The sequence below is a fragment of the Taudactylus pleione genome, unplaced genomic scaffold, assembly GCF_031769625.1.
Source record: "Taudactylus pleione unplaced genomic scaffold, aTauple2 ptg000372l, whole genome shotgun sequence".
Classification (NCBI taxonomy): Eukaryota; Metazoa; Chordata; class Amphibia; order Anura; family Myobatrachidae; genus Taudactylus; species Taudactylus pleione.
Window position 1 is genome coordinate 10851860 of NW_028284773.1, and position 13738 is coordinate 10865597.

Here is a 13738-nt window from a genome sequence, read left to right on the forward strand (position 1 = left end):
GATAGAATTTTTATATTTTGGCCTCTATTCACCACCACAATGGCTTTGAAATTAAACAAACAAGATGTGCTTTAACTGCAGACTTCCAGATTTAATTTGAGGGTAATTACATCCAAATCAGGTGAACGGTGTAGGAATTACAACGGTTTCTATATGTGCCTCCCACTTGTTAAGGGGCCAAAAGTAATGGGACAAACTAAACAATCCTAAATCTAACTTTCACTTTTTAATACTTTGTTGCAAATCCTTTGCAGGCAATTACAGCCTGAACGCATAGACATCACCAGACTCTGGGTTTCATCCCTGGTGATGCTCTCCCAGGCCTCTACTGCAAATGTCTTCAGTTCCTGCTTGTTCTTGGGGCATTTTCCCTTCAGTTTTGTCTTCATCAAGTGAAATGCATGCTCAATCAGATTCAGGTAAGGACATTGAATTGGCCATTGTATAACATTCCACTTTTTAGCCATAAAAAACTCTTTGGTTGCTGTTGCAGTATGCTTCGGGTCATTGTCCATCTGCACTGTGAAGTGCCGTCCAATGAGTTCTGAAGCATTTGACTGAATATGAGCATATAATATGCCCAAAACACTTCAGAATTCATTCTGCTGCTTTTGTCAGCAGTCACATCATCAATAAATACAAGGGAACCAGTTTCATTGACAGCCATACATGCCCACGCCATGACACTACCACCACCATGCTTCACTGATGAGGTGGTATGTTTTGGATCATGAGCAGTTCCTTACCTTCTCCATACTCTTCTCTTTTCATCACTCTGGTACAAGTTGATCTTTGTCTCATCTGTCCATAAGATGTTGTTCCAGAACTGTAATGGCTTTTTTAGATGTTGTTTGGCAAACTCTAAAAAGTGGGAGGCACATATAGAAACCGTTGTAATTCCTACAGCATTCACCTGATTTGGATGTAATTACCCTCAAATAAATTCTGAAAGGCTGCAGTTAAAGCACATCTTGTTTGTTTCATTTCAAAGCCATTGTGGTGGTGAATAGAGGCCAAAATATGAAAATTCTGTCAATGTCCCAATATTTATGCACCTGATTGTATTAGTATATAAGTCCAGGTCCCAGCAGCACACTTAGAAAATTTCAATAAAAATATGTGGGAGTGCCAGATATGTAAAGAATAACGTAATGCAAAAAACTAACCAGCACATCCAAAGACAAATGTAGAAAACCAATTTTATAACCGCAACATTATGCAGTTCAAATAGGAAATGCATGCACCATGTCTTTGACAGGAGGCATGACAGAACACATAGAGGAGATACTTAGCAAATGCCAGATTGGTCATAGAAGAAGCCAATCTGTCATCCTCGTGCACACATACAATCTGAGATCCCTCAGGCATATATAGCATAATATCAGGATATATATATCAGGATATGATATAGCACACATTGCAACTTACAATGTTTACAGGTTACAAACAATTGGAGAAAGATGTATTGGGATCATTTCCATTTCCCTATGTTGGACATTTAAAAGCATATATCTTTGTACCCTTAATATGTGTATGTTTAGTGGAAGGTGTAATGGCAGCATTGGTAATCTTTTATGGTAGCATCTTGGAGATATATAATTTATCTGTTTCATGTTCAAAGCCAAGTTTCTTCTTTGGTACTGTGGCAAGATGAAGATAGAAGGTGATAGAAAACCATGGTTTCTGTATGAAGCTGGAGGGATCTACCTACACAGGCAAGAAAAAGGAAGTGGGACTACACCTAAGGGCTGCCTTGTGTACAGAGTGCAGGTGGGCCAGAGGGGGCAGACAAGTCAAGCTGCCTGTGAATACAGTGGCACTGCAGCAACTATTGAACCCATTGTGCCTGGAGGCCAGTGGGAGCCAGGAGGCCAGTGTCCTGACCTGCAAGAGGCAGGGAGCACCACAAATCTCGGACTGTTTTTGTGGCAGCCTAGCAAGGCCAGTGGGCCTTGAAGCTGTAACGACAAGGAGGTCTATATCTGTGAGAAACAGGGTGATAAGAGACTGTGTTACATTTGCAGAGTAGCTGCCCTGTTAGGGTTCAAGAAGTGAGGTAGTGCCCTGAATAGGGGCTAGGTTTTTGTTATTTTTGTTCCTGAATACTGACTGTAAAGTTCAATTTTCTTTATTTAACCTTAAAGCTGTAGGTGGACCCTTATTGTGCACCTAGACACTGCACCACTGACCCCTCTACTAAGCTAATTACCCCAGGTCATCACAGTACCAAGAAAAAACATAATTTTTTCAGCTTCCTGCATGCTGTGACTAGTGACAGTTTCTGTGTCTGTGTCCCCCTGTGACTTTTCCAGGAGCCTACCATAAAATAATAGCTTACATTGAACAAGGTAGGATGTAGAATATATAAATATTATATTTGACTACAAGTATATTGAATGGGCTTCTGCAAAGAGTATTTCAGATATTATTACAATGAATAAATGTATGCAATTATGTAACTGAATAACAGAATTAATCACAAGCACCATAAAGTTTACAGGACAAATTCACATCAAATCCAACAAGTTTTTTTCTGTCAACTTTCCTGCGATCACATTATGGTTACACATGTCTGCTCTGATGGAGCTTCTTTTACATTATGGGGGGGTGTACAGTAAACTGGGTAAACACAACAGCGTCACAGTCCTTTACAGGAACAGGCAGCATTGCATAGTCTGTTCTGTTCTGTGGAGGCCACTCTGGCTCTTTCTGTAATCTCCTTTGCAATTTTCTGTACTGACTTTTTGACTTGTAGTTAAATGTTCTCTTTATCCAGAGCCACAGATTTCTGTTTTCAATGAACCCTTCCTGAATAAAAGATACAGGGATAAATACTGTAGTTAAGAAACATTGCAGAGTAGTATTTTGATTACTGATCATCTTTACCTTTTGGTAGTGGTTTACTTACTAAGCAGTGGATTGTAAATTCTGCTGCATTCCAGTGTGTTTAAGACCAAAATGTAAAAGCGCTTATATTGTACATTGTACATTTTCTGCACACTTAAAAATGACTAAAACAACTAGTCTATTTCTGCATCAACCCAAAAATCTTGTCTTATATAATGAAATCAGGAGGCATCTGTTATGGGTTTCTCTAAGGTATTTATAACAGATACTTTACGTTATTCCCACTTCAAATGTTTATTTTTTTGCAAAGGGCAAAATGACCTACACAACAAAAGGCTGACATTCAACTCATACTTAGCAATGTGCCAGATTTCCAGTTATTTAAATGGAATATGACTGAAATTTTAAAAGAGAATTTGGACAAAATAATTAGTCTTTACACTGCAGGTAAGTCTATATTTCCTAAACAAATGTACAGTAGTCACCTCCTCAACCCTGATACAGCATATAAAGGAGAAACTCAGAGCTCCCTTCTCCTCCTTTAGCCACAAATATCTCTGTCCATTTCCAATTGTTCTCTCCTTTTGGAATGTATGGATACATTCTTAATATAAGTTTGTATATGAGAGTAAAGGAAAAGAAAGACGTGTCTACACAAGCTAGCACTATTTGGGAAATTTAAATGGTATGATACATGAATTTGATATAGGATAGAGAGCTCAAATTATTAAGCACTGCAAGTTAAATCTATGAAATCATTGGCAATACCCCGTATATATGTTCACCAGTCTTCAATCTGTACAGGGTAGAGACATTTTATCAGAGGAGGGAGGTCCGTGCAGGCACCCTCGCACTGGCACATGAACTAAGAAGACTCTGAGTGTAGAGAAGAAAAGATAGAGTTCTTTAATTCGGTGCTCTCTTGATCACTCTTATGTTCCACAGAATATTATGATAATCTATATCTGTTATAATTATTAATCTTTATTTATATAATATTAAAATATGTTTAATAGGTACACCAATAAGGTAAAATATGAATTAAACCAATAGAAACATTCTTAGAAAAGAATTCAAACAAAATTGATGTGAATGATATCAAAATAAAGTGAATTAAAAAAGTTATCCAAGTACCGCTGTCTTTTTTTGTAAGTACATATTAATAGATATTTAATATAGCAGATTCTCTCAATTTTTATATATTTCTCCCAGAACTATATCTCTTTTTGTGATCAGTGACAGTGTTTATTATAGTTAATTATAGTTAATGTGGATCTTAGTCCTTTAACAAATATACTTCCTACTGTAAATATCACTTATTCCAATGAGTCTGTTACTCATAAGCAGCCAGTGTTTTTGATATCTAGGTGTAATCCTCATATATTGTAAAAAGCTACTAATGTAACATAAATTGTAGCAAGATGTATTAATATTTACTTACAAAATAAGACAGTGGTACTTGGAAAACTTTTTTAATTCACTTTATTTCATTTTTTATATCATTCACATCAATTTTGTTTGAATTCTTTTCTAATAATTTTTCTATTGGTTTTATTAATATTTTGCCGTATTGGTGTCCCTATTAATCATATTTTAATCTACTATATAAAAGCAAAAATTTGTCCTTCTGTACTTCTGTCTTTCTATACAAATCCCCACTTTACAAGCCACGATCGTGAAATTTTACATACGAGCGTATTAAAACATGGCGGAGGCAACTAAAAAAATATAAAATCTAAATTAATTACTGTTAATTTTTAATTAATGAAAAAACACAATTTTTGCATAGCATTCGCCCTCTACAGGTCAGGGATGGAATTAAAAGGATTTAGCTTATCTACTATTTTTTCTTTTCTATCTTCTCTACTAAATTGAAATTAATTACTGTTACTTTTTAATTAATTAAAAAACTAAATTTTTGCATAGCATTTGCCCTCTACAGGTCAGGTACAGAATTACAAAAGGATTTAGCTTATCTACTATTTTTTCTATTCTATCTTCTCTACTATATCAAAGCGAAAATTTGTCCTTCTGTCTTTCTATACAAATTTTTGCTGGATGCTCACTGTGGGGCCTCACGGCATATGGGTAGGGCCTCGGAGCAAGCATTTTGTGTTGTCATGTTTTGTCATGATCTTAATGTTTATTATCGAAGAGAGCTTTAGCAGGCTTTGCCAGCATTCTCAGCTCTCTGACTATACCAAATTACGCAACAACATTTACTTCTTTCTTCCAACTGTGTCAAAATGATGACTTTGCAAGTCTCCTGCTGTACTGTGAGCTGCCAAAATATTACACATGGAATGCTTCTCCCAAAGTTTTTCTGTGCAGAAAACAGGGAGTCGCTGTAGATGGTCATCCTGGTATTAGAGCAACAGAAGCTCTTGGCTGTGTTTACACTGTACATCCTACAAATTTTGAATGCTTCTATCTCCGAAGTTTGCTTTACACCATTACAGGTCCTACTTCCTTTGAAGACCTTAGGACTGTTGATGGGGAAGTTTGCCACACTATTCGTGAGGCCTGCCTAAGGAGAAGTTGGTTTGAGGATGATGTATAAACAAACATTCTTAAAATCCCGGGCAATGCCAGGTACTCCAGCTAGTATTATATAAATAAAGATTAATAATTTTAATAGATATAGATTATCATAATATTCTGTGGAACATAAGAGTGATCAAGAGTGCACCAAATTAAAGAACTCTATCCTTTCTTCTCTTTTCTCTGTTTGTAGTTCATGTAACATATAGTGTCATTGGTAGCACCACCCAAGTACGAAACCCTCGGAATTTATTGTTTGAATGTAAGCAATAAGTGGAATATATATATTAATATATATATATATGTTTTGATACTTGGAAGTAACAGATTAAATAATAAATTAAACATATGATAATTGAGCTCACACAATATTGCACAAAATAAATTCTCTGGTGCGGGATCAATTTTTGTTTCAATGTATAAGACTCTGAGTGTGCCAATGACTACTGCACATGCACATATCTCTAGGAAACTGGAACCAGTGCTATTTTCCCAAATGACTTTTGTAATGTCTGCCACATACCGTTTTATTAAGTAGTTCAGCAGGGAAGAGTGCAGACACTATTAAAATGATGCTAAGTGCATGTTTGAAATCTCAGCATGCCGATCTGTGTCACAGTTACCAAAGTCTAGATTGTAAGATCACTTGGGCAGGAAAATGTCTGTACAGTATTTACTGTATATACGATCAATGAAACAAATCAGTGGTACATATAAGTGGTACATATAAGCAAAATATAGCTCCCAGGCAAACACAACAGTTATTCTGGTGATATTATTTGGCTTAGTAATACACATGCTATGACATATATTAATGACTAAGGTGCCTAATCATCAACACTAAAATAACGATTTTAAGGACATTTTCCTTAATTACTATTGTTTTAGTATTCATTAACACACTTAATGCAGAAGATATCACTGATATCTCCTGGTTAGGTCTGTTTGCGTTAATTTCCGCACTCCCCATACATTAGAATTACCGCAGCTGTAATCAGTGCTGCGCATGTGCCGCTTTTGTGAACGTAACGGTGCATGTGCAGCACTGATTACAGCTGTGGTAAGGTAGGAATAGGCAAGGAAAAATATCTATTTTCAGAAAAGCTTTCACAGCAAAAATTACAGTTTTTCAGAATAGATACTTATGGAGAGGAGGAATGATGCAATGATCCATGCAAGTTCTAAACCTAATTACCTCCATCGATTATTTTAGTAATAATGACTAGGCCCCTAAAAGTGTCTCTGCTATCTTGTTAGATGCATTTTCATAATCTTGTCTTTAATTATATTTATTGTGAAACTTAGCAGGTAAAAACATTGGTGTATCTAAGGGTCCACATGCCCACGGCAAAGTAAGGGACTGGTTTAACCTACAGTGTGCTGTGTATTATTATGCCTTTTGAGATATTGTCACAGTATACAGGCATATACAATTAACAGCAGGGTTTAATCTGTGGCTAACTGTCTGTGCTGCCTGGTTCATTTAGCTGTGGGAACCCCACACGCTAAGCCCCAGGAGATGGAATTTTCCTTGTAGCCTCAGGAATCTCTGCATTTTAATGCACGGGGAAACCCTCAGATTCCAAAATCTTGCGCAGAATCTAAGGTTTAGCGAGCGTTAACCCAGGTTTTACCGCGCAGGGAAAATCCAGTTTAATTGAATAGTGGCTGCCTTGATACCCAGAGCTTTTCCCATGCAGCAAAACCCACACCTAATTTAATTCCCCCCTACTTGATGCTGTAAAAAAATATTTACCTCTGTAACGTAAGACACAATGAACAGGACAAGGACCATTATGAAGATATTCACTCTCCAGTAATATGGGGTACACACAAGCTACATGATTAAAACAAAAAAAGGTAAATAAGAATTTATTTCAGAAAATATGTTTAGAAATTAAATTTTTTTAAAATGTAGAATATAGAACATCTTTGGAACATTGCAATAAAACATTACAGAAATTACAGAAATAAGAATAAAACCTTTTAGATGCCAAGTTGCATAACTTCCTATGGAAGGGTAAAACAAGGTATTAATAATCTGAGCGCTTCACGTGTAAGAAGGAAATGCTTCAACAGGTTATAAAGATGTATACCCACAATACAACTAAGTTATAACAGAAAAATACACAGATAAACCTTGCACAGAACCTTCAATAGGGATAATTATTAAATGGTTTGTTATAATTAAACCACCATAGAAAATCACTTTAGAAAAATTTCCCAAAACAAATGTTCTTGTAGCAATATGTTCGATATTAAATATTTTTCATGCTTCTAAATCCTCTTCTTGAGAGTATATCGGTCTGCCCAAAAAGTCACAAATATCACTTGCTGATTTCTTCATATACACTGTGGTGTCTCTTTGTTCCTCAAATAAAAAAATGGGAGACAAAAGAGGACCACAATAGTGTAATACAATTTTTTTATTTGACAGTATGTTTAAAATATATTGAGGCTGCGTACCAGATTATAGGGTGTATAATAACACCATCAAGCGTGTGTAGATAACAACAACAGGATACCTCCTGGGTTCAAGAATCCACCCTCATCGCTTTCCAGTCTGGGATAGCTGGTCCTCAAGATAGTCACCAACGCGTTTCAGCTTACTGAAGAGCCTTTGTCAAGGTGTGTTTGGGCTAGACCACAGATCTTCCTTATATCCCTCCCCATGTGTTGTGATTGGTTAATACCCGTTTCTTACAGTCAATAGGGATATAACTTCATTAACAAGAAATACAACATAAAGGACATTTTATGTGTCCCCCCTTGACTATTTGGATGTCAATAACTACCGCACAATGTGTATAATTTGTTAAAATCCGTATGCGTTCCACCGCGATTTCCGCGTGGAACGCTTACACTTCTGGGGTCCCCTTCTGGGGCTTTGCCTGTTGTGCGTTCCACCGATGCTCATGGGTGGAACGCATCAACTTCCAGCTTCCGCCGGAGGGATTGCTGTAGTGTTCGTCTGCCGGAAGTAGGTGGTGTCCATAGCGTTCCATCTCTTTGCCGCGTGGAACGCAGACACTTCCGCTACCTCCCTGCTAAGTACAGCTATGTAGTCATAGCAATGCGGTATCCATTAGTTCAATTTCAGAACCATCACATACCATACAACTTCAATTAATTGATGGATTTAGTGTGGCCCATACCATCCAATAATCGGGGACACATAATTACAGTTATATAAAGTGCATAAGTGTATATAATTGTATATATAAAAATACATAAATATTTAAAAAAATTCATAAAAAATTCATGCCAATCTGAAGAAATTAAAAATGGGAACAATAAAAGGGATTAATATACATATAAAAGGAAACAATTAAAAATGCATCTTTAAAAATCACCTTTTAAAACAACTATAAAAACCACTTCAGCTCAAAATCCATATTTAATCCTTTAGGGTGTAGCGTTCCCATCTCATAGATCATTTTCATTTCTGTTTTTGCTAAACTGTTTTCTATTTTCTTTTTCCTCCAATGCTTTTCAACTATTTTTATACCCATTATCTTATTAATACCGGAAATAAAGCTATTGTGGTATTCTTTGAAATGGCTGGAAACTGAGTGTTTATCGAACCCTTTTTTAATGTTTCTCACAAGCTCAGACCATCTTTCTTTCAGGGAACGAGTTGTGCGGCCTATGTATTGGAGACCGCACTTGCACTCAATGAGGTATATGCAATTGGTACTGTTGCATGTGATAAATTGAGAAATATCATGTACGATCCCAGTATTTTTTGAACAGTATTGTTCTAATTTGTTCGCTTGTGTTAGATGGTGCTTACACATCTGGCACATACCACAACGGTAAAATCCTTTTGATTTAATCCTATTTGTTCTTTTTAGTGGGATCGCACTCTTTACCAATTTATTCTTTAAATTACCTGCTTTCCTATATATAAAAGTCGGTTTGTCTGGAATAAACGGTTTTAAAACTGGATCTTTTTGTAAAAGGTACCAGTATTTTCTAATCAATTTTTCAATAGTTTTATATTGTCCATTAAAGGTGGTGATGAATGGTATTTTCAACGTCTCTTGGTTTGTATTTTTAGGTTTTGGTACCAGTAAGGATTCTCTGTTGATTTGTTCCATTTCTCTGATCGGGTTCTCTAACTCTTTGTTAGAGTAACCTTTGGCATAAAATTTCTTTTGCATAACTCCTGCTTGTTCCAGGAAAACGTCTTTTTCCGTACAGTTTCGCCTTATTCTTCTAATTTGTCCTTTCGGTATGTTCTTGAGCCAAACTGGATGGTGGTTACTTTTTATGTTTATATATGAATTACTATCAGTGGGTTTCGTATGGTTCTTCATACGTATTTGATTATCCTTAATATAAATATTGAGGTCTAAAAATATAATATCTGTTTTACTATGATTGAATAAAAGACAAATATTAAAAACATTCAGATTCAATTTATCGCAAAAGGTTGTTAGTTCTTCTTCATTTCCTTTCCAGATAAATATAATGTCATCTATGAATCTATACCATAATATTAGATTTTCTATGAATGCATTATTAGTCCATATGTTTTCTTCTTCCCATAATCCAATAAAAAGATTGGCATAAGAGGGGGCAAAACGAGTTCCCATAGCGGTCCCCCTCTTCTGTTCATAAAAAGTCCCATTATGCCAAAATAAATTGTTTGTTAAAATAAAATAAATACTCTCTAGAATAAAATGAAAGTAAAATAAATACTCTCTAGAATAAAACCCAGTTTTAAAACCATTTATTCCAGACAAACCGACTTTTATATATAGGAAAGCAGGTAATTTAAAGAATAAATTGGTAAAGAGTGCGATCCCACTAAAAAGAACAAATAGGATTAAATCAAAAGGATTTTACCATTGTGGTATGTACCAGATGTGTAAGCACCATCTAACACAAGCGAACAAATTAGAACAATACTGTTCCAAAAATACTGGGATCATACATGATATTTCTCAATTTATCACATGCAACAGTACCAATTGCATATACCTCATTGAGTGCAAGTGCGTTCTCCAATACATAGGCCGCACAACTCGTTCCCTGAAAGAAAGATGGTCTGAGCATGTGAGAAACATTAAAAAAGGGTTCGATAAACACTCAGTTTCTAGCCATTTCAAAGAATACCACAATAGCTCTATTTCCGGTATTAATAAGATAATGGGTATAAAAATAGTTGAAAAGCATTGGAGGAAAAAGAAAATAGATAACAGTTTAGCAAAAACAGAAATGAAAATGATCTATGAGATGGGAACGCTACACCCTAAAGGATTAAATATGGATTTTGAGCTGAAGTGGTTTCTATAGTGGTTTTAAAAGGTGAATTTTAAAGATGCATTTTTAATTGTTTCCTTTTATACGTATATTAATCCCTTTTATTGTTCCCATTTTTTAATTTCTTCAGATTGGCATGAATTTTTTATGAATTTTTTTATATATTTATGTATTTTTATATATACATTTATATACACTTATGCACTTTATATAACTGTAATTATGTGTCCCCGATTATTGGATGGTATGGGCCACACTAAATCCATCAATTAATTGAAGTTGTATGGTATGTGATGGTTCTGAAATTGAACTAATGGATACCGCGTTGCTATGACTACATAGCTGTACTTAGCAGGGAGGTAGCGGAAGTGTCTGCGTTCCACGCGGCAAAGAGATGGAACGCTGTGGACACCACCTACTTCCGGCAGACGAACACTACAGCAATCCCTCCGGCGGAAGCCAGAAGTTGATGCGTTCCACCCATGAGCATCGGTGGAACGCACAACAGGCAAAGCCCCAGAAGGGGACCCCGGAAGTGTAAGCGTTCCACGCGGAAATCGCGGTGGAGCGCATACGGATTTTAATAAATTATACACATTGTGCGGTAGTTATTGACATCCAAATAGTCAAGGGGGGACACATAAAATGTCCTTTATGTTGTATTTCTTGTTAATGAAGTTATATCCCTATTGACTGTAAGAAACGGGTATTAACCAATCACAACACATGGGGAGGGATATAAGGAAGATCTGTGGTCTAGCCCAAACACACCTTGACAAAGGCTCTTCAGTAAGCTGAAACGCGTTGGTGACTATCTTGAGGACCAGCTATCCCAGACTGGAAAGCGATGAGGGTGGATTCTTGAACCAAGGAGGTACCCTGTTGTTGTTATCTACACACACGCTTGATGGTGTTATTATACCCCCTATAATCTGGTACGCAGCCTCAATATATTTTAAACATACTGTCAAATGAAAAAAATTGTATTACACTATTGTGGTCCTCTTTTGTCTCCCATTTTTTTATTTGAGGAACAAAGAGACACCACAGTGTATATGAAGAAATCAGCAAGTAATATTTGTGACTTTTTGGGCAGACCGATATACTCTTAAGAAGCATGAAAATTATTTAATATCGAACATATTGCTACAAGAACATTTGTTTTGGGAAATTTTTCTAAAGTGATTTTCTATGGTGGTTTAATTATAACAAACCATTTAATAATTACCCCTATTGAAGGTTCTGCGTAAGGTTTATCTGTGTATTTTCCTATGGAAGGGGGTAGCTGAACCAGATTGATTGAAATAAAGTTAAAATTGAGGTTAACTGTTGTTTATTTAAATTTTAAAGGAGCTGTCCAAAACAATAATGAACAGCGATCCCTATATGACCAATATAGGTGTTTTCTTTATATAACAAATGAATGAAAAGTACCCTTTTCTATTATTGTTATTATTATTATTATTATTATTACCAGTTATTTATATAGCGCACACATATTCCGCAGCGCTTTACAGAGAATATTTGTCCATTCACATCAGTCCCTGCCCCAGTGGAGCTTACAATCTATGTTCCCTATCACATGTACACACACATACACACTAGGGTTAATTTTTGTTGGGAGCCAATTAACCTACCAGTATGTTTTTATAGAGTTTTCTATAAAATAATAAGTAGTGACCCTTTATATAATTAAAAAATATATTGCGTGCCCTTTATATGAATAAAAATATACAATGAGTCCCCTTTATAAAATTAAATCATTAACTTTGACCTTAGATTTTTTTCATAAAGAAAAACGTCAAGTTTCATTCATCATTTAGATAAATGGGACACTACAGTTTATGGGGTCTATTTATCAAGCAGTGAAAAGTGTGGAGAAGTGAACCAGTGGAGAAGTTGCCCATAGCAACCAATCAGCTTTGCAGTAGCATTTATGAAGTACAGTCTATAAAATAATAGGTAGGAGCTGATTGGTTGCTATGGTCAACTTCTCCACTGGTCCACTTCTCCACGCTTTTCACTGCTTGATAAATAGACCCCATAGTCATTTAATAGGAGGCCCTACAAGTTATAGAATGTACTGTGATCCATGTTTATGAGCTGTCAGCGCATGCTGGCACTTGTACTGCCACATATGTTTGCACTATTTCATTTACAAGAAGGAACCAGTGGACTTCATCTCTAGTTGCAGTGGCCTCATCCTAAGGATTATCCATGATACTGAATAGTGCTGAGCTTGTCTAAAAGGTAATGTTATTTTATTTTTCCTCTTGTTCTCAGAGACAAAATAGTTCACACAGTATGTGATTTGAGCTATCTCACTTGTGTGACCCACGCAGGGGCGTAAGTTCATCCCAGATGCCCGGAGGCAAGTGATAACCCCCATTCCCCCCCCCATCACAGCCGCTGACACTGTAATGTAGACACACAGAATATACAGTCAGGTCCATAAATATTGGGACATTGACAGAATTTTCAGATTTTGGCCTCTATTCAACATTACAATGGTTTTGAAATGAAACAAACAAGATGTGCTTTAACTGCAGACTTTCAGATTTAATTTGAGGGTAATTACATCCAAATCGGGTGAACGGTGTAGGAATTACAACGGTTTCAATATGTGCCTTCCACTTTTTAAGGGGCCAAAAGTAATGGGACTATCAACTCAGAAGCTATTTCATGGACAGGTGTGGGCTATTCCCTCGTTATTTCATTATCAATTAAGCAGGTAAAATTTCTGGAGTTGATTCTAGGTGTGACATTTGCATTTGGAATCAGTTGATGTCGACTCTCAATATGAGATCCAAAGAGCTGTCACTATCAGTGAAGCAAGCCATCATTAGGCTAAAAAATCAAAACAAACCCATCAGAGAGATAGCAAAAACATTAGGTGTGGCCAAATCAACTGTTTGGAACATTCTTAAAAAGAAAGAACGCACCGGAGAGCTCAGCAACACCAAAAGACCCGGAAGACCACAGAAAACAACTGCGGTGGATGACAGAAGAATTATTTCCCTGGTGAAGAAAAACCCCTTCACAACAGTTGGCCAAATCAAGAACACTCTCCAGGAGGTAGATG

General features: G+C 36.2%; 1 pseudogene across 1 annotated transcript in view; it reads right to left on the bottom strand.

Annotated features, from left to right (window-relative positions):
* Window positions 1-1230: 1230 nt before the first annotated feature.
* Window positions 1231-13738, bottom strand: part of LOC148508281 (putative cation-transporting ATPase 13A4) — a 176399-nt pseudogene continuing 163891 nt past the window's right edge. Inside the window, exons 29-30 of the transcript XR_015869602.1 lie at window positions 7145-7225; window positions 1231-2808 (exon numbers count right to left, since the gene is read on the bottom strand). The product of XR_015869602.1 is annotated as a putative cation-transporting ATPase 13A4 (transcript). The remainder of the gene's footprint in view (window positions 2809-7144; window positions 7226-13738) is intronic.